The sequence below is a fragment of the Brachyhypopomus gauderio genome, chromosome 9 (assembly GCF_052324685.1).
Source record: "Brachyhypopomus gauderio isolate BG-103 chromosome 9, BGAUD_0.2, whole genome shotgun sequence".
NCBI classification, from domain to species: Eukaryota; Metazoa; Chordata; class Actinopteri; order Gymnotiformes; family Hypopomidae; genus Brachyhypopomus; species Brachyhypopomus gauderio.
The window spans coordinates 23,407,816-23,412,796 of NC_135219.1; the positions used below are offsets into that span (position 1 = coordinate 23,407,816).

The following is a 4,981-nucleotide window of genomic DNA, read 5'->3' on the forward strand; positions in this document are numbered from 1 at the left end:
CCTCCTCAGCCTCATCCTTAGACACTCCTGGACTCAGTCTTCATGTTTGGACCCTGGATCAGACCCTGGATCAGACCCAGGACCTGAAGAGAGGCCCCACGCTGCCCAGGAATCACGCCCAGCACACTCGTCTTAACAACAACCTCTCGCTGTTGGATCCATCTGTGTCCTGGGTAATTACACTGCCTCTAGCAACCAAACACATTTAGCCTACAAGTTGTCTCTAATAAATGTTTCTAATAAAGCACTTTATGAGCTCGTTTGCTGTAAAAATCACTCAAACACAAGCACAAGGTCAGCTTCTGCCTTTTACTTCACAGAGCAGATACAGGTAACAAGAAATGATATTAATAAAGCTTGTGGGCACATTTCTAGCAGCAAACTAACAAATGCTGAGGTGCACTTACCCAGAGTGGAAGGTTCACTCCCTGCGGACACCAGGGGGACGTCAGAAACAACACAAGATAAACCAATCACAGTTGGATCTGGAGTTACTTCAGAAAGTAAGAGCCAATAACGTGGCCACGATTACTGATACGCTGTGGCACTGAGATGGAATGAGACAATTGTTTTCATTATGGTGTCAGAAGGGCAGGTGGTAAAAACATTTATGCACTATTTTATTGCATCTGGGATGTGATGTAATAACCTGCAAAATGAAATAAATTACCTGACATGTTGCATTATGACAATGTGCATTGCTCTACTGGATAAAATAGCTTTGCTTGCCTTTTAATAATAAAGTTTTTAAAATGTAATGTGATAATAATGTTAACAAGAAGAATTATTATTATTAATGCACTTGCTTTTACTCTGAACATGATGTCTAAGGTTTAATTAGAATTTTCTCTCAAATCACTTAGAAAACTTGCATGCATGTAGCTGGTCACACTATTAACAGACATACTCTAAAGTGAAATGCTCTAAACGACACTGTGTCGAACACAATGTTCATCAGCTTTGCCGATGGCTTGGCACTCTCATCCGGGAACACCGGAGACTCAGATGACCTTCCAGCCGCTTCCCGTTCTCTCCGTCTTGTTCCCGGTGGGTTTGCCGCTGGCCTCTCGGTGTGGGAGTGTAGCTAAAGTACAGGGAACGGTGACAGGTAAACAGCAGAAGAGAAAATGTCACCACCGCCATGTGAAGCGCTGGTAACAAGCCAGTGGGTGAATTCCCACGCAGTAAAACTAACCTCATCATGGTGCACATACCAGGAGTTTGAACTGAACTCTTTCACACCGTGGAGCCCACATACACCTATATTTAGCCACCTCTAAAAGTAAGAGTTCTCATCCGGGAGCAGAGCTTCTCAAGCCAGTTGAATAAGAGTCAGGGTGTGGGAACGTACAGCTGATCCTGGATCAGTTCTCCTCTAAACTGGGCCCATGAGGCTGCACGGTGGAGCTGTGGGAGAGGGCAGGTTGGGGGGGGGGTTAGGACGCTGGTTGATGATATCACTACGTGTTAGCTCCAGGGTGCAAGCCGGGGTCCGCGCTAATGAGATTAGCCAAGCAGTCGCACTGAAACAGAGCCTTTTAAATGGGAGGAAGCAACAGAGCAAAAGCCAGCCATGGTTCAATAAGCCCTTTGTCTCGCTCACACACACACACACACACACACACACACACACACACACACACACACACACACACACAAACATACATAAATGCATGCACACCAAATCCAAATCCTTTCTGTGTCACACACAAATCCCCATATACAACTATATACTGAAACCATCTCACACGCCACCATTATCGTTCAAATGCCAGACTCATTCTCGATTACGATTATTTTCTCCATCTTTCCTCTTTTTTCTCTTTCCCTCCAGCTCAACGGGAGCCAAGCAACAAGCTCCAAGCAACAAGCTCTAAGCAACAAGCCCCAAAACCACTCAGCCCATTACGCTAAAGCACTCGTGCCATATGCAATGTGACAGCGTACTGAAGCATTTTCACAGATTGCACTTGGCAGTCTAGTTAGGGGCCCTTCAAGGTCAAATAAGCGTACTTTGACAGAAGAGAAGAGAGCAGAGGAGAAGAGAGAAGAGAGAAGAGTACCCGGTCTTGTCTGAGGTGAATGATTGATAGGTGGGTAAGAGCAGCTTGTGGAAGGAAGAAGAGTCTCTGTCTTTCTGTCAGAGCAGCTTCAACGTGAGGCTAAACAGAGTAGATCACTCCCGACACCCGGTCTTCTCCCAGAATGCCTGCCCTCCAAACTGCCAACTGACCGATGTAGTAATCCTGACACGCGGGACACCCGCATCGATTTCCTCTCGGCATTATGTACGCCTCCTAATGACCCTGACATTTGCCAGACTATCACATGATCACATGATCACCACAGCACGGTGATCTGGGGGTGTTGGATCCACAGCACGGTGATCTGGGGGTGTTGGATCCACAGCACGGTGATCTGGGGGTGTTGGATCCACAGCACGGTGATCTAGGGGTGTCGGAGGACATGGGGAGCAGTAGATTGCTGATGTAGAATTCCTCTTTTCCCAACTATTATGTTTACGGCCCGGCTCGACGGAGTCTGACCCTGATTACAGGGTTCTTCCTCCTCCTCTTTCAACTCTAAATGGAATTTGACTCTATCCTCTTTATGTCGATCGTTGAAATGTTGTCACCGTGGTTGGGGGAGCGGAAGAGTTTATTCTAACAACACGAAACAGATAAGTAGAACAACAACAAGATTTCATTGAAGACATCAGTGAAGATGACATCACTTCTTTCCCACTGGTTTTCCTCTTGTTCTTCTGTGTCTTGTGTTTTGCACCGCGTCCACATTCGTAAGTCATTTAAGACCACTAACGTGAACCAGTGACTACCACACCAAGCCGATTATTCTTCGTCCGCCGTCCTGAAGATACGAACGGCTTCAGGAAGGAGAGTAGCATGAAACAACCCTAATTTCCTGTGGGACGGACGGACTTTGGCGACGAGCAGTCAGCAAATCTCAACCGGTCGAGACTAGATTCGGACGTTCGTTTAACTCCGCGTCTCCAAGAGCAACAGTCATCGCGTAAAGGAAACGGAGGGAACGGCATCAAATCCGACACAGTCCGCACCTGCCATAAACCGCGTACGTTTCTCGAGCTCTTCAAACACCAGCGCCGATCAGAGCGCACCCAACTGCGTAACATGGAAACAGAGGCTGTAAAACAAGACAGAGTAGAGTGATGGATGGATGGACAAAGAAGTGGAGAGACAGTGGAGAGAAAACTCGGCACTAGGCAACAGCGCTCTACCCTTTATGTGCACGGCATGACAAGTACATGATGCAATTGGTCAGAAATGGAGGGTGATATGCAATATCTTTAGAGAGACTGAGGGCCCTCCAAGATCTGTTTGCCTAAAAGATGCTCAGGATACAGATACCAAACCCCCAACATACACACCCGCATACACAGACAAGAAACGGCCTTGTTGAATTTAGCATGATGTTGGCCAAGAAGGTCTTATAAGAAATGTCCGTAATTGTTCATTATTTTCATGATATGGTCACCGTCATGATTCTTTGTATCGATTGTAACTTCCAGCTGGTTAATTTAATAACTAGTTCTACACTTGATGTATGCTTATGAATTTTCTCTCTGCTTGTGCTCTAGTTAATATTGCTGTTTCATGCTGGCAGTTGGAAACATATATATCGCTGTGCTGGGTATCACTGCTGTATTCCTGTGCAGAAGAGAGATAGAGAGGGAGGGAGAGAGACAGACAGCGAAAGAGGGAGAGAAAGGGAGAGACAGAGAGGGGGAGAGAGGGAGGGAGAGGGAGAAACAACCCTCTTCTCCCCGACACAAACGCCTCCCTTACACAAACTTCCACACTCATCCATACGGCTCTATAGGCATCTGCAGTGAATAGTTTCTGTCGAGTTGTTTAGCAACACTCATGTTTGTTTTCCACAGCACTGTCAGACGTGCACGCAGCCCATCTGTTATCTCTGCCCACCCCTTCTGGCCGCTGTCGCTCCCGCGAGCCGGAGCCCGAGCGTCCATAAGCACGCGGAGCATGGCGGGAACGCCAAATATGATGAATGCATCTTCCGAGCAGCTTAAGTCTCGGGGCATTACGGCGAGCAATCCAGTGGAGTTCCACAAGTCTCAGTAATTGGGTCACTGTGAATGGTGGCCGTGGCCTCATCCATCTCCCCCCCGCTGTAGCGGCCAACCAGGGGTGGGGGTAATGGAAAAGGCCAAAAAAGATGCATGTGGAGCAACCGGGGCGAAGGGGACAGGAACTACACCTCTCTGTGATACAACACAGCACTGTTAGGCCATCGTGGTTTCACTTCACCACAGCAGATATTCTCCGCTCTCGTCGGACAAAAGGCGAATTCGTGCGGGGTGTGAACGGTCACCCACGAGTCACGACGCTCCTCTCGTCCGGCGGGAGTTCGCTTGCTTGCTAAATCCGATTAATCTTTCATGACGTCGTGGGAGGCGTGGCTAGACAGTGGACGGGGGCGGGGAGTGTCTGGCCCGCTAGACCCCAGCTCAGTCTCACGGAGGGCAAGGTACTAACTCCAGAGCTCCTGCAACTCAGCAGAGTTGAAAAAGTCAGCATTTGAGAGTCATGTAAATCTATCATTAGACTGCCCCGGGGTCAGAAGCGAGGAGGACCAGGCCAGGCTGGCTCTCACACACACTCTCTCTCACACACACTCTCTCATTCTCTCTCACTGTGCCCCACACCGGCAGGGCTGATAAGAGAGAGAGGCGAACTTCGAAGTGGGGAAGAAGAACCATAAATGTGAATTGAAATCAAGTGATGATCATCTCAGTCTTCTCAACCAGCTGCCGCTTTCATAGACTTCAGCTCTCTGAGAACATCGAGGCTGGAGTATTGCTGAGGACTCCCACTCACACTTTTTTCGGTGTCTCTCCTGATACTCACACTCTCACACAGTCACACACACGCAGATGATCAGATGAAAGTGTGACGAGCTCTCCTGTACTTCACGCCTGTGT

General features: G+C 48.3%; 1 long non-coding RNA gene across 1 annotated transcript in view; it reads left to right on the forward strand.

Annotated features, from left to right (window-relative positions):
• Positions 1–313, forward strand: part of LOC143522596 (uncharacterized) — a 5,837-nt gene extending 5,524 nt beyond the window's left edge. Inside the window, exon 3 of the long non-coding RNA XR_013133069.1 lies at positions 1–313. This exon is cut by the window's left edge and continues 4 nt beyond it. This is a non-coding gene — a long non-coding RNA (uncharacterized LOC143522596).
• Positions 314–4,981: the final 4,668 nt, after the last annotated feature.